At 47.6% G+C, this 25,105-nt stretch overlaps 1 long non-coding RNA gene across 1 annotated transcript; it reads right to left on the bottom strand.

The window, feature by feature from the left end:
• Nucleotides 1-6,034: 6,034 nt before the first annotated feature.
• On the bottom strand, nucleotides 6,035-21,424 carry LOC118370805 (uncharacterized). Its single transcript, XR_004822876.2, has 3 exons — nucleotides 20,897-21,424; nucleotides 19,472-19,718; nucleotides 6,035-7,601 (listed from the first exon to the last, which is right to left on the bottom strand). It is a non-coding gene; the product is annotated as an uncharacterized LOC118370805 (long non-coding RNA).
• Nucleotides 21,425-25,105: the final 3,681 nt, after the last annotated feature.

Genomic DNA, 25,105 nt, shown 5'->3' with positions numbered 1-25,105 from the left:
GTTTTCCAAACTTGGTTCTGGGGCCCCCGCTGGGTGCAAGTTAAATGTTTTGCCCTAGCACTACACAACTGATTCAAATAGCCAACTCATCATCAAGCTTTGATTATTTGAATCAGCTGTGTAGTGCTAGGGCAAAAAACTAAAAGTGTATCCATGGGGGGCCCCACGACTGAGTTTGGGAAACTCTGATTTACGTTATTGTCCTGCTGAAAGGTAAATTAATCTCCCAGTGTCTGATGGAAAGCAGACTGAAACAGATTTTCCTCTAGGATTTTGCCTGTGCTTAGCTCCATTCTGTGTTTTTCCTTTACTGAAAAACTCCCCAGTCCTTAATGATTACAAGAATACCCATAACCCAATGCAGCCACCCCTATGCTTGAAAATAGGAAGTGGTACTCAGTAATGTACTGTATTGGATTTTCCCCAACCATAACACTTTGTATTCAGGACAAAAAGTTAATTGCTTTGTCACATTTTTTGCAGTATTACTTTAGTGCCTTGTTGTAAACAGGATGCATGTTTTGGAATATTTTTATTCTGTACAGACTTCCTTTTTTTCACTCTGTCAATTAGGTTAGTTTTGTGGAGTAACTACAATGTTGTTGATCCATCCTCAGTGTTCTCCTATCACAGCCATTAAACTCTGTAACTGTTTTAAAGTCACCATTGACCGCGTGATGAAATCCCTAAACGGTTTCCTTCCTCTCCGGTAACTGAGTTAGGATGGACGCCTGTAACTTTGCAGTGACTGGGTGTACTGATAAACCATCCAAAGTGTAATTAATAACTTCACCATGCTCAAAGAGATATTCAATGTCTGTTTAGTTTTTTTACTTACTCGAGGCATTGGAAAACCTACCCGGTTCTTTGAATCCGTGTTTATAAAAAAATAAGTATTTAACTAGGTAAGACAATTAAGAACAAATTCTTATTTACAATGACGGCCTAACCCGGCCAAACCCGGACGACGTGTTTTTTGGCGGGGCTCTCCCATGTGACGCTGTTTGGGGAGACGTGATGGTAAAGTGTTCTGAGCCCATTGTGGTTGCTCACAGTGGCCTGTCCTCAAAACAATGACCATGGATAAGGGGACATCCCGCCACAGATAACGGATAAAACTGCTCTGGATGGAGACAGTGAGTGGGTGGTGAGGGGAAGTAGGGTTGGGGGGTTCAGTGGAGGTAGATGAGAGGAAGAGGAGGGAGAGACCGGGATCAGGGCACGCTCTGGTGCAATATGACCACTCGCTGACCGACACAATCCAGTCCCCGTTCAGATAATTAGACAGAGACACAGAAGATTGTGTTGGGACAGACCTCTCCTGTCCAGCGTGTGGCACAGCGACGGCCATCCCCCGGTCTCTAACGAGCCCCCCGTGCTAATGAGCCCTTGTCCCTCCCCGGCCAGGCCCACGCGCTGAATGGCCTGTTAGTGGGAAAGAATGGAATCAGCACTCTGCCACCGAGTTGAGCGCACGCCTGAGTGCTCACAGCTCTGTGATTGGCCCACTTCCCCAACCGGGGCCAAGACGGGAGGGGCTTGATGGGAACGAGGGGAGACAGGGCAGCTAATGATCATTAATTGCACTTGGTTTGCAGTAAAAGAGCCCAAACGACAGTGCAGGGACGGACAGTCATGATAATGGCCGCCCTAAACATGGGTCCGGGAATGACCAGTGAGGATAATAGCAGCCTAACCCACTTCTTTTGTTGGCCCTCCTACGGCACCCTGCTATGGACAACCCAGCAGACTTCGTACTTACGTAATGTCCAACATTTCGGTCACTCCTCCATTAGGGGAGCAGGGGCATGATGAGGTTGGGGGTCAGTGTTGGAACGCAAATGCATGCTGACCCAGTTAAAATCGAGTGACAGGGAGAAATTGAGACTTGTTTTTGGAAGAGGGGGATTTGAGCAGGCCACAGTTGGTCTGAATGCAGTGTGAAGGAAGGAGATAATTAATCAAAGCAGGTCTGAGGGAGGTGAAGAGGAGAATGCATTTGGAGGGACTCAGAAGTGACACACACAGGTCAGAGTGAGGAAAGACTACTAGGAGTGACATTCTACTACAGATCTTCCAGGTTCGTGGGGGGGGGGGGGGGGGTCCACTGGTGTCCTGTAAGGGAATGCAACCCTGGCTCTGATGGGCTGCTGCTGTATGGAAATGTGTCTCTCAGGTCATGTGACCTGCCCTGAGGGAATAGCAATGTACAAGGCAGGCTGAGAAGCACAGTGTTATACAGGGACAGATGGACTGAGTCGGGGGGCAACACGCCAGAGAGAGAGAGAGAGACATTGAGAGAGAGAGAGAGAAAGAAAGACATTGAGAGAGCGAGAGACATTGAGAGAGAGCGAGAGAGAGAGAAAGAAAGAAAGACATTGAGAGAGCGAGAGACATTGAGAGAGAGCGAGAGAGAGAGAAAGAAAGAAAGACATTGAGAGAGCGAGAGACATTGAGAGAGAGCGAGAGAGCGAAAGATACTGAGGCACAGAGGGGAGAACTAGATTGAATAGTAGAGTGACATTGTGAAGGATATAAAGGGAATTGCGGGGGAAGGGGGAAATAAGGGCATGGTACATCATTATTTGGTATACTCATGCTGGTCAATCCTCAAAGGCAACCAGAGAGTAGAATTTTTCGGGTACCGTTACAGATTAGTTTTACGCTAGGACTAAAGTCAACAGGATTAGAGCAGGTAACAGGATCAATTTAGTTCAGCTAGGGCCAGATGAGAGACTGACGCTATTGTTTTTTTAGGGAAGGGTATTAAGATGACTAATCTTTATCTTGAAGCTTGTACTTCCATCTAAGAACCTACAGATGAAAATCGGCAGTTTAGGAAACTCTGGAAGTATTATATGCCAGTATTATCTGAGATGTTAATGATTGGGCATGGTCCCTGTTAGAAATATCCAGGAACCATTTACAAGATCCCTGAAAAGAGTACCATTTCCATGCACAGGGCGTTAAAATGAATCACGATCACAATTACTTCTTCCCAGACTAAACACCCCAGTTAGTCCCTCTCCATTTCTGGAGAAGTCAGAAAGTCTATAGTCATAGATGGGATTGAGTAGGAACCTCTTCTCCTCTTCACCGGGCAGCACAAAGGGCCCACCGTAAATCAGGGAACCCATGACCCTGGCAACATCCACCCTGAGAGGGAGCTCTCACACTGGACTGTGTCTCCCTGAGCAGCCCCTGACCCCCGGAGACCCCTGGAGCTTCAGGCGGGCCCTGTTCACAGTACGTAGTACTCAGCCATAAACCACGGCCAGGGAGAAACGTGCAGTGTGTGGGAATCTGTGGCATATGGGACATAATGTAGTGACAGAGGCCCCAAACTCTAATCAGTGTGATGGGGTTCTGTATTGGGATCATGACTGCCCGGGTCAGATTTAATGGCCTGACTAGGCGTGTTGTAGTCTTAATATATTCACAGGCATACACAAACACACTCAAAACACTACACACGCACTGAGGCATACACAGTGGACAGACATACCGATGCACACACAGTGGACAGACATACTATTATTCTTATTCATGGTGGGGGGTTCAGTGACACCTCTTTCGACTTCATTGTGAAAAGGGAGTTGGATTAGTGACTTGGACTACTCACTCCATGGTAGCTATTTTCTGCGCCAGGCTCGCAATCACAGCAGAGAGCCTCAGGTCTGTAAGTCCATCTGTCACCCTGAAATCCACCATCTCCAGGATCTGAGAGAAAAACCATCATGGTCAAAGTGATACGGAAGGTGTTGTGTGTGTGTGTGTGTGTGTGTGTGTGTGTGTGTGTGTGTGTGTGTGTGTGTGTGTGTGTGTGTGTGTGTGTGTATTCACCCTGTAGACGTATATCTCGTCTTCATCAGAGAGCAGCTCTGGAGGAATAACCTTCTTTAGTGCCATCAGCACTTACACGCAGGAGATGTAACCATCAGCATCGATGACAACCTGAAGGGATCATCATGAACGTGATCATAATCAACAACAACATCCTCATGAAAGCAAAGTTAGGATCACGAGAGACAGGAAGAGTGAAGTGGAGAGAGAGAGTAAGAACTAGAGAAAGAGAGAGACAGGAAGAGTGAAAAGGAGAGAGAGAGTAAGAACTACAGAGAGAGTTAGAACTACTTCTTTCATGTTTTATTTTATTTCACCTTTATTTAACCAGGTAGGCTAGTTGAGAACAAGTTCTCATTTGCAACTGCGACCTGGCCAAGATAAAGCATAGCAGTGTGAACAGACAACAACACAGAGTTACACATGGAGTGAACAATAAACAAGTCAATAACATAGTAGAAAAAAATAATCTATATACATTGTGTGCAAAAGGCATGATGGGATAGGCAATAAATAGGCCATATGAGCGAATAATTACAATTTAGCAGATTAACACTGGAGTGATAAATGATCAGATGAACATGTGCAGAAAAGCAGAAAAGTAAATCAAATAAAAACAGTATGGGGATGAGTTAGGTAAATTGGGTGGGCTATATACCGATGGACTATGTACAGCTGCAGCGATCGGTTAGCTGCTCAGATAGCAGATGTTTAAAGTTGGTGAGGGAGATAAAAGTCTCCAACTTCAGAGATTTTTGCAATTCGTTCCAGTCGCAGGCAGCAGAGAACAGGAAGGAAAGGCGGCCAAATGAGGTTTTGGCTTTAGGGATGATCAGTGAGATACACCTGCTGGAGCGCGTGCTATGGGTGGTTGTTGCCATCGTGACCAGTGAACTGAGATAAGGCGGAGCTTTACCTAGCATAGACTTGTAGATGACCTGGAGCCAGTGGGTCTGGCGACGAACATGTAGCGAGGGCCAGCCGACTAGAGCATACAGGTCGCAGTGGTGGGTGGTATAAGGTGCTTTAGTAACAAAACGGATGGCACTGTGATAAACTGCATCCAGTTTGCTGAGTAGAGTATTGGAATCTATTTTGTAGATGACATCGCCGAAGTCGAGGATCAGTAGGATAGCCAGTTTTACAAGGGTAAGTTTTGCGGCGTGAGTGAAGGAGGCTTTGTTGCGAAATAGAAAGCCGACTCTAGATTTGATTTTGGATTGGAGATGTTTGATATGAGTCTGGAAGGAGAGTTTTCAGTCTAGCCAGACACCTAGGTACTTATAAATGTCCACATATTCTAGTTCGGAACCATCCAGGGTGGTGATGCTAGTCGGGCGTGCGGGTGCAGGCAGCGAACGGTTGAAAAGCATGCATTTGGTTTTACTAGCGTTTAAGAGCAGTTGGAGGCCACGGAAGGAGTGTTGTATGGCATTGAAGCTCGTTTGGAGGTTAAATAGTACAGTGTCCAAGGAAGGGCCAGAAGTATACAGAATGGTGTCGTCTGCGTAGAGGTGGATCAGGGAATCGCCCGCAGCAAGAGCAACACCATTGATATATACAGAGAAAAGAGTTGGCCCGAGAGTTGAACCCTGTGGTACCCCCATAGAGACTGCCAGAGGACCAAAACCGAGGCTACTGAGTCTGCCGATAAGAATATGGTGATTGACAGAGTCGAAAGCCTTGGCCAGGTTAATGAAGACGGCTGCACAGTACTGTCTTTTATCGATGGCGGTTATGATATTGTTTAGAGGTGCGCACCCGTGACCGGCTCGGAAACCGGATTGCACAGTGGAGAAGGTACGGTGGGATTCGAGATGGCCAGTGATCTGTTTGTTAACTTGGCTTTCGAAGACCTTAGATAGGCAGGGCAGTAACAGTTTGGGTCCAAGGTGTCTTCCCCTTTTCAAGATGGGGATGACCGCGGCAGCTTTCCAATCCTTGGGGATCTCAGATGATACGAAGGAGAGGTTGAACAGGCTGGTAATAGGGGTTGCGACAATGGCGGCGGACAGTTTCAGAAATAGAGGGTCCAGATTGTCAAGCCCAGCTGATTTGTATGGGTCTAGGTTTTGCAGCTCTTTCAGAACATCTGCTATCTGGATTTGGGTAAAGGAGAAGCTGGGGAGGCGTGGGTGAGTAGCTGCGGGGGGGGGGGGCGGAGCTGTTGGCCGAGGTTGGAGTAGCCAGGAGGAAGGCACGGCCAGCTGGGAGGAGGTGCTCTTGTTCTCCATGGACTGTACAGTGTCCCAGAACTTTTTGGAGTTAGAGCTACAGGATGCAAATTTCTGCTTGAAAAAGCTGGCCTTTGCTTTCCTGACTGACTGCATGTATTGGTTCCTGACTTCCCTGAACAGTTGCATATCGCAGGGATTATTCGATGCCATTGTAGTCCGCCACAGGATGTTTTTGTGCTGGTCGAGGGCAGTCAGGTCTGGAGTGAACCAAGGGCTATATCTGTTCTTAGTTCTGCATTTTTTGCAGGCATGCTTGTCTAAGATGGTGAGGAAGTTACTTTTAAAGAATGACCAGGCATCCTCAACTGACGGGATGAGGTCAATATCCTTCCAGGATACCCGGGCCAGGTCGATTAGTAAGGCCTGCTCGCAGAAGTGTTTTATGGAGCGTTTGACAGTGATGAGGGGTGGTTGTTTGACCGCGGACCCGTAGCGGATACAGGCAATGAGGCAGTGATCACTGAGACCCTGATTGAAGACAGCAGAGTTTTATTTGGAGGGCAAGTTGGTCAGGATAATGTCAATTAGGGTGCCCATGTTTACGGATTTAGGGTTGTACCTGGTGGGTTCCTTGATGATTTGTGTGAGATTGAGGGCATCTAGCTTAGATTGTAGGACTGCCGGGGTGTTAAGCATATCCCAGTTTAGGTCACCTAACAGAACAAACTCTGAAGCTAGATGGGGGGCGATCAATTCACAGATGATTTCCAGGGCAAGGCTGGGAGCTGAGGGGGGTCGGTAGCAGGCAGCAACAGTGAGAGACATATTTCTGGAGAGATTAATTTTTTAAATTAGAAGTTCGAACTGTTTGGGCATAGACCTGGAAAGTATGACAGAACTTTGCAGGCTATCTCTGCAGTAGATTGCAACTCCTCCCCCTTTGGCAGTTCTATCTTGACGGAAAGTGTTATAGTTGGGTATGGAAATCTCAGAATTTTTGGTGGCCTTCCTAAGCCAGGATTCAGACAGGGCAAGGACATCAGGGTTAGCAGAGTGTGCTAAAGCAGTGAGTAAAACAAACTTAGGGAGGAGGCTTCTGATGTTGACATGCATGAAACCAAGGCTTTTTCGATCACAGAAGTCAACAAACACAGGAATAGTGAAAAGGAGGGAGAGTAAAAACTACAGAAAGAGAGAGACAGGAAGAGTGAAAAGGAGGGAGAGTTAAAACTACATAAAGATAGAGACAGGAAAAGTGAAAAGGAGGGAGAGTTAAAACTACATAAAGATAGAGACAGGAAAAGTGAAAAGGAGGGAGAGTTAAAACTACATAAAGATAGACAGGAAGAGTGAAAAGGAGGGAGAGTAACAAGGAGAGAGAGAGAGACAGGAAGAGTGAAAAGGAGAGAGTAAGAACTAGAGAAAGAGAGAGACAGAAAACAAGGAAGAAAGAGGGAGTGTATCTGAGGCATAGTGTGAACAGAGAGGGTTTAAATCCCCTTTCACTTACCGCTTCAAAAGCCCTTTTGTATTCTGCCAGCTTCTCCTGGCTGAAAATGCAATACTTTGCCAAGAAGTCGACTGCAAGAAAGAAAGGAAGAGGAGAAGAGGGAAAAAGAGAGTAAATACAAACCTCTGTGTTTAACAGGGTCTCTAGCGGGAAGAGAAGCCACACACAACCCTCTGCTATAGTGTGCAATTCAAATCCACTGCTTACAAATCCTCACACATCACCAAACTGAAATATAAACTTAATATTATCTCAAACTGGGTTTATATCTTATTTCATACTGATCACAAAACATCTGTGAGCATTTTGAACATTTTCTAATAATATCTAGATATACAGTATGCCAGGCTTCAGGTGTATGCATGTGTATGTGTGTGTGTGAGAGTCTGGTCTTTATCAATGTGAGGCCAGCAGCATCCCTCTGGTGGTGAGTGGAGGGGTGTGGGGGGGTGGCAATAAGGGCCAGTGTGTCCATTGGGGTTCCCAGCCGGGCAGGCAGCACACTCTGGGGCCTCCTGTGGCACTTGGCTGCTAAATCTTCGTGTGTGTCGAGAGAGAGGAGTTTTTACAGACCTGGGGTAGGCTGAGGTCAATGTATTGTTTAACTAAGAGAAACAGGCATCATAACTCACTTTAGGGGAAATGTTTAATACAAGTACAAGGGTTTGAGCAAGTAGTACATATTTTAGAGATGATATATATGGATGGTGAGGACGCCAGTCTACAGTGGTCAACATTTCAGATAGCAACTGAAGGGCCTACAGCTTGTTTGCTATGATCGCGAATCACACATCCACGTCAATTTCAGAAAGCAAATCTGGAGGAGAAGAGAAAGCAGCAGAAAGGAGAAACGGGAGAGAAGAGAAGAGAAGCGGAGAGAAGAGAATCGGGAGAGAAGGGGAGAGAAACGGGAGAGAAGGGGAGAGAAACGGGAGAGAAGGGGAGAGAAGGGGAGAGAAGAGAAGAGAAACGGGAGAGAAGGGGAGAGAAGAGGAGAGAAGGGGAGAGAAGGGGAGAGAAGGGGAGAGAAGAGAAGAGAAGGGGAGAGAAGAGGAGAGAAGAGAAGAGAAGAGAAGGGGAGAGAAGGGGAGAGAAGGGGAGAGAAGAGAAGAGAAAGCGGGAGAGAAGGGGAGAGAAGAGGAGAGAAGGGGAGAGAAGGGGAGAGAAGGGGAGAGAAGAGAAGAGAAGGGGAGAGAAGAGGAGAGAAGGGGAGAGAAGGGGAGAGAAGAGAAGATAAACGGGAGAGAAGGGGAGAGAAGAGGAGAGAAGGGGAGAGAAACGGGAGAGAAGGGGAGAGAAGAGAAGAGACACGGGAGAAGGGGAGAGAAGAGAAGAGAAGAGAAGAGACACGGGAGAGAAGGGGAGAGAAGAGGAGAGAAGAGAAGAGACACGGGAGAGAAGGGGAGAGAAGAGGAGAGAAGAGAAGAGACACGGGAGAGAAGGGGAGAGAGAGAGAAGGAGAGAGAGGGGAGAGAGAGAAGGGGAGAGAAGAGGGAGAGAAAGAAGGAGAGAAGGGAGAGAGAAAGGGAGAGAAGGGGAGAGAAAGGAGAGAAGAGAAGAGAAGGGGAGAGAAGGGGAGAGAAGAGGAGAGAAGAGAAAGAGAGAACGGGAGAGAAGGGGAGAGAAGGAGAGAAGAGGAGAGAAGAGAAGAGACAGGAGAGAAGGGAGAGAAGGGAGAGAGAGAGAAGGGAGAAGGGAGAGAAGGGGGAGAGAAAGGGAGAGAAAGGAGAGAGAGAGGGAGAGAAGGGAGAGAAGGGGAGAGAAGAGGAGAGAAGAGAAGGAGAGAGAAACGGGAGAAGAAGGAGAGAAGGGGAGAGAAGGGAGAGAGAAGGAGAGAGAGAGAGAGAGACACGGAGAGAGAAGGGGGAGAGAGAGAAGGGAGAAGGAGAGAAGAGGAGAGAAGGAGAGAAGAAGGGAGAGAAGGGGAGAGAAGGGGAGAGAAGAGGAGAGAAGGAGAGAGAAGAGGAGAGAAAAGGAGAGAAAGGGGAGAGAAGGAGAGAAACGGGAGAGAAAGGAGAGAAGGGAGAGAAGGGGAGAGAAGGGGAGAGAAACGGGAGAGAAGGGGAGAGAAGAGGAGAGAAGGGGAGAGAAGGGGAGAGAAACGGGAGAGAAGGGGAGAGAAGAGGAGAGAAGAGAAGAGAAGAGAAGAGACACGGGAGAGAAGGGGAGAGAAGAGGAGAGAAGAGAAGAGACACGGGAGAGAAGGGGAGAGAAGGGGAGAGAAGAGAGAGAAGAGAAGAGACACGGGAGAGAAGGGGAGAGAAGGGGAGAGAAGAGAAGAGAAGAGAAGAGACACGGGAGAGAAGGGGAGAGAAGAGGAGAGAAGAGAAGAGACACGGGAGAGAAGGGGAGAGAAGGGGAGAGAAGAGAAGAGAAGAGAAGAGACACGGGAGAGAAGGGGAGAGAAGAGGAGAGAAGAGAAGAGACACGGGAGAGAAGGGGAGAGAAGGGGAGAGAAGAGGAGAGAAGAGAAGAGACACGGGAGAGAAGGGGAGAGAAGAGGAGAGAAGGGGAGAGAAGAGGAGAGAAGGGGAGAGAAGGGGAGAGAAACGGGAGAGAAGGGGAGAGAAGAGGAGAGAAGGGGAGAGAAGAGGAGAGAAGGGGAGAGAAAGGGGAGAGAAGAGGAGAGAAAGGGGAGAGAAGAGGGAGAGAAGGGGAGAGAAGGGGAGAGAAGGGGAGAGAAACGGGAGAGAAGGGGAGAGAAGAGGAGAGAAGGGGAGAGAAGGGGAGAGAAACGGGAGAGAAGGGGAGAGAAGAGGAGAGAAGAGGAGAGAAGAGGAGAGAAGGGGAGAGAAGGGGAGAGAAACGGGAGAAAGGGAGAGAAGAGGAGAGAAGGAGAGAAGAGGGAGAGCAAGGGAGAGAAGAGGAGAGAAGGGGAGAGAAGGAGAGAAAACGGGAGAGAAACAAGGGAGAGAGAAGGGGAGAGAAGGGGGTGAGAAACAGGGAGAGAAGAGAAACGGGAGAGAAGGGGAGAGAAACAAAGGAGAGAAGGGGAGAGAAGGGAGAGAAGGAGGAAAAGAGAAAAGGGAGAGAAGAGAAGGGGAGAGAAGAAGGGAGAGAAGAGAGAAGGGGAGAGCAAAGGGAGAGCAACGGAGAGAAGGGGAGAGAAGGGGAGAGAAACGGGAGAGAAACGGGAGAGAAGGGGAGAGAAGGGGTGAGAAACGGGAGAGAAGAGAAACGGGAGAGAAGGGGAGAGAAACGGGAGAGAAGGGGAGACAAGGGGAGAGAAGGGGAGAGAAACGGGAGAGAAGAGAAGCGGAGAGAAGAGAAACGGGAGAGAAGGGGAGACAGGGGGAGAGAAGGGGAGAGAAGGGGAGAGAAGGGGAGAGAAGAGAAAAGGGAGAGAACGGGAGACAGGGGGAGAGAAGGGGAGAGAAGAGAAATGAGAGAAACGGGAGAGAAGGGGAGAGAAGAGAAACAGGAGACAAGGGGAGAGAAGAGAAATGGGAGAGAAGGGGAGACAAGGGGAGAGAAGGGGAGAGAAGAGAAATGGGAGAGAAGGGGAGACAAGGGGAGAGAAGGGGAGAGAAGGGGAGAGAAGAGAAATGGGAGAGAAGGGGAGAGAATGGGAGAGAAGAGAAACGGGAGACAAGGGGAGAGAAGAGGAGAGAAGGGGAGAGAAGAGAAATGGGAGAGAAGGGGAGAGAAGATAAATGGGAGAGAAGGGGAGACGGGGGAGAGAAGGGGAGAGAAGAGAAATGGGAGAGAAGGGGAGAGAAGAGAAGGGGAGACAAGGGGAGAGAAGGGGAGACAAGGGGAGAGAAGGGGAGAGAAGAGAAACGGGAGAGAAGGGGAGACAGGGGGAGAGAAGAGAAATGGGAGAGAAGGGGAGAGAAGAGAAACGGGAGACAAGGGGAGAGAAGGGGAGACAAGGGGAGAGAAGGGGAGAGAAGAGAAATGGGAGAGAAGGGGAGAGAAGAGAAACGGGAGAGAAGGGGAGAGAATGGGAGAGAAGAGAAACGGGAGACAAGGGGAGAGAAGAGGAGAGAAGGGGAGAGAAGAGAAATGGGAGAGAAGGGGAGAGAAGATAAATGGGAGAGAAGGGGAGACGGGGGAGAGAAGGGGAGAGAAGAGAAATGGGGAGAGAAGAGAAGGGGAGACAAGGGGAGAGAAGAGAAACGGGAGAGAAGGGGAGACAGGGGGAGAGAAGAGAAATGGGAGAGAAGGGGAGAGAAGAGAAACGGGAGACAAGGGGAGAGAAGGGGAGACAAGGGGAGAGAAGGGGAGAGAAGAGAAATGGGAGAGAAGGGGAGAGAATGGGAGAGAAGAGAAACGGGAGACAAGGGGAGAGAAGAGGAGAGAAGGGGAGAGAAGAGAAATGGGAGAGAAGGGGAGAGAAGATAAATGGGAGAGAAGGGGAGACGGGGGAGAGAAGGGGAGAGAAGAGAAATGGGAGAGAAGGGGAGAGAAGAGAAGGGGAGACAAGGGGAGAGAAGGGGAGAGAAGAGAAACGGGAGAGAAGGGGAGACAGGGGGAGAGAAGAGAAATGGGAGAGAAGGGGAGAGAAGAGAAACGGGAGACAAGGGGAGAGAAGGGGAGACAAGGGGAGAGAAGGGGAGAGAAGAGAAATGGGAGAGAAGGGGAGAGAAGGGGAGAGAAGAGAAACGGGAGAGAAGGGGAGACAAGGGGAGAGAAGGGGAGACAAGGGGAGAGAAGGGGAGAGGAGAGAAACGGGAGAGAAGGGGAGAGGAGAGAAACGGGAGAGAAGGGGAGACAAGGGGAGAGAAGGGGAGAGAAGAGAAACGGGAGAGAAGGGGAGACAGGGGGAGAGAAGGGGAGAGAAGAGAAATGGGAGAGAAGAGAAATGGGAGACAAGGGGAGAGAAGAGAAGGGGAGACAAGGGGAGAGAAGAGAAATGGGAGAGAAGGGGAGAGAAGGAGAGAAAAGAGAAACGAGAGACAAGGGGAGAGAAGGGGAGACAAGGGGAGAGAAGGGGAGAGAAGAGAAATGGGAGAGAAGGGAGAAGGGGAGAGAAGAGAAACGGGAGACAAGGGGAGAGAAGAGAAATGGGAGAGAAGGGGAGACAATGGGAGAGAAGAGAAACAGGAGAGAAGGGGAGACAGGGGGAGAGAAGAGAAATGGGAGAGAAGGGGAGAGAAGGAGAGAAAAGAGAAACGAGAGACAAGGGGAGAGAAGGGGAGACAAGGGGAGAGAAGGGGAGAGAAGAGAAATGGGAGAGAAGGGAGAAGGGGAGAGAAGAGAAACGGGAGACAAGGGGAGAGAAGAGAAATGGGAGAGAAGGGGAGACAATGGGAGAGAAGAGAAACAGGAGAGAAGGGGAGACAAGGGGAGAGGAGAGAAACGGGAGAGAAGGGGAGAGAAGGGGAGAGAAGGAGAGAGAAGAGAAATGGGAGAGAAGGGGAGACAGGGGGAGAGAAGGGGAGAGAAGAGAAATGGGAGAGAAGGGGAGAGAAGAGAAATGGGAGAGAAGGGGAGAGAAGAGGAGAGAAGAGAAACGGGAGAGAAGGGGAGACAAGGGGAGAGAAGGGGAGAGAAGAGAAACGGGAGAGAAGGGGAGAGAAGAGAAACGGGAGAGAAGGGGAGACAAAGGGGAGAGAAGGGGAGAGGAGAGAAATGGGAGAGAAGGGGAGAGAAGAGAAACGGGAGAGAAGGGGAGAGAAGAGAAACGGGAGACAAGGTGAGAGAAGGGGAGAGACGGGGAGAGAAGAGAAACGGGAGACAAGGGGAGAGAAGAGAAACGGGAGAGAAGGGGAGAGAAGGGGAGACAAGGGGAGACAAGGGGAGAGAAGGGGAGAGAAGAGAAACGGAACAGAAGGGGAGACAAGGGGAAAGCACTTTAAGCTGCTTCCACTTCAATTCAGTAGAGATGAGAAAGAGTCCACTGAATAATGGATCTATTCACTGGGTAGCAGAAGAAAGTAACAGAAAAAGAGTTTATATCAGTCTGACTTAAACCCCTGGACCTCTGGGTTGCTCCCCGGTTGCAGGGGGCCGTTTCAATCTGCCATTTATCTGCTTAGGCCTAATCAAAACCAGGCCTTCCGCAGCCTCCGCCTTTCACATGCAAAGCATTACATTCGCATCCAGTCAACTTGACTTGTTAAAGCTTGATTGATCAAAACCTGCGGTGGAGCTGTGTACATCTGTTTGCAAATATCTGTGACGAGAAGGGGCTTTCGCTGAGACCCACGAGTCACACGTTTGGTCCCCGAGCAGCATCTGGGCTGGGTATTAGCTAGCCCCCAGACCCCAATCTAACCCTCTTCAATAGACACACACACACACACACACACACACTCCACTGCCTGGATCAGTGCACTGATCAATCCAATGAAGTGAATTGACAGCTTATGTGACAGAGTAAATGGATCCCCCGTCTCCTCTCTTTAGCATGGTGGCGGGCTGAGGCAGGTCCCATCAGTCCTGTCCCTGGTAGGTAGTGCTCCAACCCCCTAATGGGGACTCTATTCTACCACACTCTCTCTCTTTCTCTCCCCTAGGCCTGCCTCTCTTTCCTGGGCCTCTGCCTTGCACCTCTCAAGCCTGATGTGTGCCCACAAGCACTCACTTTCACACACACACACACACACACACACACACACACACACACACACACACACACACACACACACACACACACACACACACACACACACACACACACACACACACACACACACACACACACACACACACACACACACCACACGTCCGTGCTGAAGGGAGATCAGGGGGTCTGCAACTGAGGGGGCCACTCCGTCGGGGAATCAGCCGGACAAAAGGTGCAGTGGAGTGAGAGATTGAGGGAGGAAGCGAAGGCGGGTGGAGGAGCGGGACAAAGCCCAGGCACTAAAACCTCCTGCCAGATAGCCTTATCTGATTCCACTCCAGCGCATGATGGCTTTTTTTTTCAGATGGCCTTTAAAGCACACAGGTTGTGCCTTTGGTGTGAAGCCTAGCAGAAAATGTTAATCAAGAGAAGGACCGTGGCACAGAAAGGCGAGAGAAAGGGGACAGTCACTCCGCTGAAGCTGTAATCTGTAATGAGAGTGAGGCGATTCAGTAGCGATTGAGGGAGGAACAATGGGGCCGTGATGATGATGATGAGCAAGGAGGTTCACTTTTACTGCCGCTTGTTTTGCTTCTTTTTGTTCAGTTTCTTCAGTCACCACAAAGACGTCCACCGGTTCCGCAGGCGGCGAAAAGTCACCAGTCACATTTCATTTAACACACACTTGGACATCACTGTCAATGACTCCAGCTGACAGATGACAAACGGCCTGATTGCTGATCTGACACCGTGTAGGCATTCATTAACGCATGATTTTCTCACAGAATCACAACCTGAACAAAACAAACATCATTCAAAGTGAGAAAGTAGTTTGCATATAACCATTATTTTATCGAAATCAAGGTTAAGTCGGAATAACTGAAGGGCTGCAACAACATTTGTCAATAACGTACATTATAGTCAGGAAATACAGTTGGAGGTTTACATACACCGTAGCCAAATACATTTAAACTGTTTTTCACAATTTCTGACATTCATTCCTAGTAAAAAGTCCCTGTCGTAGGTCAGTTAGGATCACCACTTTATTTTAAGAATGTGAAATGTCAGAATAATATTAGAGAGAATTATTTTTTTCAGCTTTTATTTCTTTCATCACATTCCCAATGGGTCAGAAGTTTACATACACTCAATTGTATTTGGTAGCAGTGCCTTTAAATAGTTTAACTTGGGTCAAACGTTTTGGGTAGCCTTCCACAAGCTTCCCACAATAAGTTGGGTGAATTTTGGCCCTTTCCTCCTGACAGAGCTGGTGTAACTGAGTCAGGTTTGTAGGCTCCTTGCTCGCACACGCTTTTTCAGTTCTGCCCACAAATTCTCTATTGGATTGAGGTCAGGGCTTTGTGATGGCCACTCTAATACCTTGTCTTGGTTGTCCTTAAGCCATTTTGCCACAACTTTGGAAGTATGCTTGGGGTCATTGTCCATTTGGAAGACCCATTTGCGACCAAGCTTTCAAATCAAATAAAATAAAATGTATTTATATAGCCCTTCGTACATCAGCTGATATCTCAAAGTGCTGTACAGAAACCCAGCCTAAAACCACAAACAGCAAGCAATGCAGGTGTAGAAGCACGGTGGCTAGGAAAAACTCCCTAGAAAGGCCAAAACCTAGGAAGAAACCTAGAGAGGAACCAGTCTATGTGGGGTGGCCAGTCCTCTTCTGGCTGTGCCGGGTGGAGATTATAACAGAACATGGCCAAGATGTTCAAATGTTCACTTCCTGACTGATGTCTTGAGATGTTGCTTCAATATATCCACATAATTTTCCTTCCTCATGATGCCATCTATTTTGTGAAGTGCAAGAGTCCCTCCGGCAGCAAAGCACCCCCACAACATGATTCTGCCACCCCCGTTCTTCACGGTTGGGATGGTGATCTTCGGCTTGCAAGCCTCCCCCTTTTTCCTCCAAACATAACGATGGTCATTATGGCCAAACAGTTCTATTTTTTTCTCCAAAAAGTAAGATCTTTGTCTCCATGTGCAGTTGCAAACCGTAGTCTGGCTTTATTATGGTGGTTTTGGAGTAGTGGCTTCTTCCTTGCTGAGCGGCCTTTCAGGTTATGTGGATGTAGGACTTGTTTTGCTGTGGATATTGTCACGCCCTGGCCATAGAGAGGCTTTTATTCTCTATTTTGGTTAGGCCAGGGTGTGACTAGGGTGGACATTCTAGTTTCTTTATTTCTATGTTTTCTGTTTCTATGTTTTGGCCGGGTATGGTTCTCAATCAGGGACAGCTGTCTATCGTTGTCTCTGATTGGGAATCATACTTAGGCAGTTTGTTTTTCCACCTTAGTTGTGGGTAGTTGACTTTGTTAGTGGCCTGTATAGCCCTAGTAAGCGGCACGGTTGTGTTGTTGGTGACATTCATAATAAAAAGAAATGCACGCTCACCACACTGCACCTTGGTCCGGTCATTTCCCTGACGACGTTCGTGACAGATATAGATACTTTTGTAACTGTTTCCTCTAGCATCTTCACAAGATCTTTTCCTCTTGATATGCACTTTTTGCACCAAAGTACGTACATCTCTGGGAGACAGAACTCGTCTCCTTCCTGAGCGGAATGATGGCTGCGTGGTCCCATGGTGTTTATACGTGCGTACTATTGTTTGTACAGATGAACGTGGTACCTTCAAGCATTTGGAAATTGCTCCCAAGGATGAACCAGACTTGTGGAGGTCTACAATATATTTTCTGAGGTGTTGGCTGATTATTTTTTATTTTCCCGTAATGTCAAGCAAAGAGGCACTGAGTTTGAAGGTTGGCCTTGAAATACATCTACAGGTACACCTCCTATTGACTCAAATTGTATCAATTAGCCTATCAGAAGCTTCTAAAGCCATGACAACAATTTCTGGAATTTTCCAAGCTGTTCAAAGGCACAGTCAACTTAGTGTATGTAAACATCTGACCCACTGGAATTGTGATACAGTGAATTATAGGATTATTTCACTGTCTGTAAACAATTGTTGGAATAATTCCTTGTGTCATGCACAAAGTAGATGTTCTAACTGACTTGCCAAAACTATAGTTTGTTAACAAGACATTTGTGGAGTGGATGAAAAATGAGTTTGAATGACTCCAGCGTAAGTGTATGTAAACTTCCCACTTCAACTGTATGTAAACAGTGTCGGGACTGTGGTTAGAATAGATTGTGTTGTATGATGTGTTGTCCTCTTGTTTATTTCTAATCCCTCTCTTCCCCGCTTAATCCCAGACCTTTGTTTCTGCTCATCATCACATGTATAAAGTGTCCATAATTCCCCAAACAAAGGTCACATTCAGTGCTAGAGGAGAAATGACCCCGTTTTTCCAGCGGGAGAACGTTAGAGCCCAACCTAACCCGCACAGTGTCTGATTAAAAACCTGTATTTAGAGTAATTACATTCATGTAATGAGCATGGCTTTTCCATGGCGTTGGCTAGGCTCAAACGTTAGCCACTGTGACGGTAACATAACAGACAGACTACATGGGAACATTTGGGGATACGTTGGGTTTTAAGCTCTTTAAGTGCTATGATCTTTTAATTCTGTAGCGTCAAAACATGACGAGTGCTAGCCCTACATTCTTAAAATAAACCAACGCTTCAGTATAGTTTGAGTAGCTTGACATGTTGTATGATGATGATGATGATAAAATCATCCAGTCACTGTCATTAATTCAACCAAACTGGTCTAGATTATTTCATGATATGATTCTAGAGTATATTTGAGTGTATTAATTACACAATGGAGCAACCAATGAGGTGTATATGAAGGCTACATGTTACAGTAACATCATTATACAAGCAGGAAGTTGAGAGCTTCAGTAGGCCAGTAGGAGGTGCAGGAGGGGATGCAATAATCCGTCCTTTAATTCCTGAGTTCCACTCAATGTTTAAGCTCATTAACAGAGAGTGTGTATCTAAGACAATGTCCACATCCACACACAACTGTGAGCTGAAGACAGGGGTCTGGACATTACTTAAACATACTGTACATTTCCTCTAGTCTTGGAATAGCAGTGGCCAGACGAGCCAATTCATCAATGACGATTCCGTGATGTTATCGTTTTACAGGGAAGCAATTTAGAACCATATTTACAGGATCGTTCATCAACTCTGTGATTCTTTAATAACCTGAACAAATGTTATTCAACATCTCTTTTGAGTCGGAGAATTTGGCACTGTGCTCCAGTCCCTTTGAGCGTGGTGGATTCAGGAGGGGGGCAGAATTTGGCACTGTGCTCCAGTCCCTTTGAGCGTGGTGGATTCAGGAGGGGGGCAGAATTTGGCACTGTGCTCCAGTCCCTTTGAGCGTGGTGGATTCAGGAGGGGGGCAGAATTTGGCACTGTGCTCCAGTCCCTTTGAGCGTGGTGGATTCAGGAGGGGGGCAGAATTTGGCACTGTGCTCCAGTCCCTTTGAGCGTGGTGGATTCAGGAGGGGGGCAGAATTTGGCACTGTGCTCCAGTCCCTTTGAGCGTGGTGGATTCAGGAGGGGGGCAGAATTTGGCACTGTGCTCCAGTCCCTTTGAGCGTGGTGGATTCAGGAGGGGGGGCTCCAGAGCGTGGTGGATTCAGGAGGGGGCAGAATTTGGCACTGTGCTCCATTTGGCAACAGGCCTCATTATTTCTCCATGGACCCGTGGCCCCGCCCCTACACTTTCCCCAAAAGGATGCGGGGGAAAACTCTGCGTCAGGAAAACAAACAAAGACACACGCAGCGGCCACACTCCCGACCCTGGCAGCACGCCACCCACCTCACCACAAACCACGGCGCGCACACACGCTTACACACACACATGCCTACATCCAATCACCTAGCGCTGCTACACACGCACACAGATCCACAAAGATAAGTCCTCAAAGCCTCTAATCATCTGCTATAACTGATCTGTACTGATAAGCTGACAAAGCCAAATGATGTGTTATTATTTCCCAGACTCTCCTTGACATTATGTCATTAATAAAGCCATTGTGGAGGGCCCTCTCTGTTCAGACACCATATAATAGACTCTTAGACAGATTCACTCTGCCTCTCTCCTTCTCTGCTCTCTTTGAAAAAAAATCAGCAGCTGACGTGCATATTCCACGCTGATGCTCATCAATAGGCTGGCTGTTTGTTTGTCCAGTCATTTGGCGCTAATGGTAAATAGACAGGTATTCTAGACCAAAGGCTGAGCAAACAGCCGTTACATAAAGGCACTGTACCCTAGCTCATGGGCACACACACACAAACACACCGACACACACACACAGATACACACAGACACAAGCGCATGCGTGCAGACACACACACACACACACACACACACACACACACACACACCCTCTCTTCTAAGTGATTGGTCTCCCTTGCTCATTCATTGAGAAGCTATTCACTTTGGTGAAAACAACCGAGCAAACGACTGCAGTGGATTCCCCACCTACCTGAATAGAACGCTAATACACGGGAGGCTGAGTGGCGTCCAGGGGGCGGGGCTGAGGTGGTGCAGTCACGGGGCCACCAGGTGTTCCCCATCAACACTGACATTCATCAGAGACCCTGGCAGAGTGAGTCACTGACGCCAGCAGCACAGGTACAGCTACTGAGCAGCACTCCATGGGACAACAGCACACAATGGAGCTCTGAGCGGACACCAGTCTCCCTGCATGCACTTAGTCATCCCTCGTGTATCTATCCAAAACAATCATGCACTCAGTCAACACAGGCATTGTATGTTCCTAGCCTACTAGGAAAACATTGAGGTTCAGACCTGACCCCGCTCTTATCTGTATGAAAACAATCATCACTCTGCTATTGCTTAATACTTACTGTTTACAATCTACAGTCTATCTACTACTGTGCTAGCCCAGTCATGTACTCTCGATGGGAAACAGGGAGTGTGGCACAAACAGGCACTAGAGAAAGTGAATGTCTAGGGGCAGGAAGGATGGATGAGTGGGGAAATAAAGGAAGAAAGTGGGAGAAAAGTGCATAGAGGAGGAGCGGAAGAACGAGGGAGGGGTTTCTATTTTAGGAGTTCTTTGGCCAGTGGTCAGTGCCAGACGAGAGGGCGCCAATTAAGGCCAATTAATGCCTTTCAGCCAATAATGAGGGGACACGTTTACACGTGTCTGTGCAAGGGGCAGCAGCACACAAACACACGTGCAAACACACACACACAAACCCACAAAGAAAAACAGAAAGTAACACCAGCAGACAAAGATGATGCTTGAAGACGACTGCTAAAAATACAAAACGAGCTGAGAACTGAGAAATAGTTGAAGCCAATACACACTTATGAAAGAGAAACAGTTCCCTCTCCCCACCACACACACAAACACAAAAGCTCATCATTGGTTAAAAAAAAAACTTTCTTTTGTTGTGTGGAAGGACAGCTGCAGGGTTCTTCCTCTTGGTTTATTACTGGCTGAATGAACCTGTCCAATCAGACAAGTGGCTGTGCACACAGGAGCAACCCTGACCCTGTGAACATTCTGGGGGCCCCACCCCCTTAACCTTGACCCGAGGTGTACAGGCTCATTGTGGGACTTGCCAGGCTCGGTGCAGTGACAATGGGTGACATGACAGAAATTAGACATTTGGGAGAAACTGAAGAATTTCAGGGTAAACTCTTGTTTACAAAGCAGCTAATGGAAATGGTGAAATCAAATGCTGTGCTCTGGACTAAAGGAAAATTGTGTTGGGGAGAATAATTATTTAAACAAGTAGAGAGGCCGCAGTGTTGAGCGTAGATGCGTTTGTGTTTTGCTAACATGCTCCCTTACGGTACGAGGCAGTGGGCATATGTGTCGGTTGGCAGTTTGGGGTTTTAAATGTGTGAGGGTGGATGGATACACTGATACACTCACAGTCTTCAAACCTGGAGTGGCCCCTGTTGCGGCTGGGCTGGAGGGGCCCGCTGTCCTGGAGTCTGGAGTAGATGTTTAGCACCTTTGTCTTTCTCGCCTCCCATTTTCACTCCTTCTCCCTCATTATGCACTCCAGCATCCCGGGCCTTCTCCTGGCCCCTGTGGAAGCCTCGCTCCCCACGAACAGGGCAACCAGGCTCCTCCTTCACTGGAACCCCCTGGTCTGGGATGGGGCCTGGATGGGGACACAGAGATGGTGAATAAGAAGTCGTCATATTGCAGTCATATCCCCATAAGCAGATCTATGAAACTAACAAGGTTTATGGTTATGGTTCGGTACCTTCTTGTTTCTGGTGCTCATTCACTGGTTATTGTATTTTCATGATGCTGAGCCACTTAGTTCAATATTACTGTTGTGTGCCTAGTAGAGTTCCACAAAGCACTTTGAAAGTCAACATGCTAGGTGTTCTGCATTTGAGTACATCTATCTTGCTACTTAAGAAATCACTTTGCAACCACTTCTCCTTTTTGTCCCCCCTCACAAACACACGTTCACCTCTTTGTCCTCCCTAAACATCCCAGTCACATCACATCTCCACTCCTCTGTTCTTTACACATCCTAACTGAAAGAGGGACACTCCCTTCGGGAAACTTAACCACTCAGTCGATTTGGCACTGGCCCCCAATTAGGAGTCCCATTATCTGCCAATGAAAAGTCTGAATAATGCACTTCCTGGCCTGGAAGCGCAGGGACAAAGAGTGCCATCAATGAAGACTCACACTACATTGAGGCTTGGATTGTTTGTACAATTTCCTTATATATATATATATATATATATATATATATATATATATATATATATATATATATATATATATATATATATATATATATATATATTTTTTTTAAACTATAGTAGTCATTCTTTACCATAAGTGTTACTTGTGTTACTACCACATAAAACAAATGAGTATCAAGCATTTCAGCATTAGGATGGTGTTCGTTAGACATTACGATCGGGAGAAAGCTTGACCAACAGAGTGATAGGGTTCAGATCTATCTTTCATCAAAAGCGTCACAGGCTGTCATCATACATTGTGCTGAAAGGTCAGAGGTCAGCAGCTCAGATGGATATAGTCATGTCTCATTTGACAGTCTGTCTTCCACCACAGTGAACACAATCACATCTCTACTTCAGTTTCTGTGTCGGGCACGATTCTCAAAGTCAAAGGCATTTGGATAGTAGGATACTGTCCACCGATACAACATAGAATTTATCATTCGGTCTAGAATATTTATTTGTGTGCAACATCAATCATGTTTAGATGATTTATTTAAACAAAATTGGAAGGACCAATGAGATGTATAATACAAATGATATCATACTGTATAGAATGCATGCCTATACACCATGAAATTAGAAGGAACGGTGACAAAATGTTAGTTCAATTGCTATCTGAAATGATGCATTTGTGCAAGCGCTTTAACATCTTACATAAACACATTTCATAATATATTTATGTTAATTATTGGACAAGATGTACCCAACTAGACTGGTCATTTTAAACATAGTGTCTCTGAGACATGCTTGATACAAAGTAAAAGCTTTGCCCAAGCGATTGATGATTTGGTACCTTCCTTTCTGAAAGCTCCTGTTCTAACATGGCCTAATCCGTGAATGCTGGGGAGTGATTACTGGTCAGTTCAAGCTGGAAACAAGACAGTGGCCTGCTTAGAAACCATCTAAAACACACAGACCAGGTTACCATACCAACAGAGCCATCTGAATCATGGCAGATAGCTGGATTTGGCTGTGTGTAGCCAAATCAAATCCCCTCCCTGATCTCGAAAGGCCACCGAAGACAAAAAGAAAAAGTCACACACCACCCCCCCTCTGGCCGGCTCTGCCCATGAACACAAAAATCCACACATCGACTGCTCCTCCACACAGGAACACCCCAACATCCAGTGCACCAGGAAGGAGGCAAGAAGGTCGGACTTGTATCTTTTTCTTTGTGTGTTTGAGAAAGGGATGAGCGTCAGTGAGACAATCAGTGCCATTCACCGATGCCACCCAGAGCCTCGACTCCTCTATCTGTCCAGAAGAAAGGCTGGAATAAAGGGAGGGGCGGAGGAAAAAGGCAAATCCTTCCAGATTATTATTCATGGGGAGGGATTGGCCTTTTCAGGTCTCCTTTATTGGCCAGTTCGTTTTCCAACACGCCATCCTCTCTATCAGCCGCTGACAAGTGCCAATCAAAGAGCCTGGATGAATCCAGGTTTGAAAAAGGGCAAGGAGGGAGAGAAAACGATGGTGGATTTCGGAGGAGACAATGGCCGCCGAGCCCACAGTAGCAGTGGTTTAGAGACAATGGTGACACAGCTACATTGTCAGTGTGTGGTCCTCAGGGGGGCATCCTGCTTGGAACACGACTAATCTCTACTCCAGTGTCTTTCCCTTCTTTTTCACCGGCCCTAATCTGTTCAGCTAGTGGCTCCCCGAAGCCTTCATGAACAATCTACCAGGGTCAGTCCAGATTAGTCCTCTTTGTGGCCCCGGCTCATAACGATATTCACTTAGGGCATTGACGTCTTCAGTAACAGCTGAATGCTAAACTCTGGGGTAAACACAGGAGTGACGGGGCCGAATTGAAACAGTCATGAAACAATTATGAAGGGGATTATAGTACCTATGAATGAATTATGACAGAGAGAGGGACAAAGACCTTATCAGAGAGCTCACTGGGGACAGACCACATAGCTTACTGACTTATCTTATTGCATGAAGTTTCTGACTGGGTAAGTCCTTGGCCTAAGTGACATTGGCCTGTATTCTACCTATTGGTTCATGCACAGGTGGACATTGTTTGGAACAAGCCACATTATAAAGCTATGAAACTGTTATAAGACAAAACTGATAACTATGACAACAGGGTCTGTATTTCACATTTTTCATATATTCTTTATTTGGATACATACTTTTAGGTCAACGTCCATTGGATTCGTAAATTCATACTGGAACGCCATGCTGTCACCCTACAATGCTGTCCCCATAGTGTCACATTGAGTCCTAACAGTTTCACTCTATGGACTACTTAGGGAGCTCTATTGAGAGTTTTAACTGCGCCGTTCCTCCGCTTGGAAACCCAATTTCACCTAACCTATGGCCACACAAAGCCATCCCACACACTGGGCACCTCTCAAAGTCTCTCTGACCCCGGGGCTGACCTCTCAGCGCCCTCCCCATGACCCTCTCCTGGGCTCTGACCATGTCTTTGGCCTCCCAGAGGTCATTGTGCACGAGCACACAGACCATCACCAAGGATACCTGGGAGGATCTTTTTTTAATGCGACAAGTTTGTTCTTGCAGAGCTGTAGTAAATAAGACCGTGTCTTGGGGTTTCTGGATGCTTAGGGCACCACCACAACAAACGGCTGTCTTATGTCCAATGAGCATTATGAGCGTTCCATTGCAGGCGTGTAAAATAGAGGTAATAATACAGTGGGAAAACTTTACTATCCCACATTAAGACATCTCACTAAAATGTCACTCACCCCTGTCATTTAAGGTGGTAAGGGCCTGGCTGGTTTGGTCACTTCCCTCGGACTCCTCCCCATCTGTAAGTTAACATAGAGGTAGTCATGTGACACAGCTCCTGGTATCTGACCAGGGAGTGTAACCCACCAGTCATGGTCTCCTGACATCAGACAACAAGCAGTGGAGCCAAGAGGACATGTTAAAAGTCGCTGTGGCCTTGGTCGTAGTTAACGGCTGAGCATGGTGGCCTTCATGCACGGCCGCTGAATCACAGGTATGACAACTGGGTTTGTAATGGTGCTGACGCTGAGCCGCGACACAGCGAGCCATGGGCCATTGGTGTCTCCCGACCACTCCTGTCTCAGCCTCCAGTATTTTTGCTGCAGTAGTTTGTGTGTCAGGGTGCTATCCGTTGTCCTGTGTGAATTTAAGTATGCTCTCTCTTTTTCTCGCTCTCTGGGGACCTGAGCCCTAGAACCATGCCTCAGGACTACCTGGCCTGATGACTCCTTGCTGTCCCCAGTCCACCTGGCCATGCAGCTGCTCCAGTTTAAACTGTTCGGCCTGCGGCTATGGAATCCTGACCTGTTCACCGGACGTGCTACCTGTCCCAGACCTGCTGTTTTCAACTGACATTTACTCTGACATTTACTCCTGAGGTACTGACCTG

Source organism: Oncorhynchus keta, chromosome 13, assembly GCF_023373465.1.
Source record: "Oncorhynchus keta strain PuntledgeMale-10-30-2019 chromosome 13, Oket_V2, whole genome shotgun sequence".
NCBI classification, from domain to species: domain Eukaryota; kingdom Metazoa; phylum Chordata; class Actinopteri; order Salmoniformes; family Salmonidae; genus Oncorhynchus; species Oncorhynchus keta.
The sequence above is the reverse complement of the archived record's forward strand: the minus strand, read 5'-3'. Positions and strand labels throughout refer to the sequence as shown.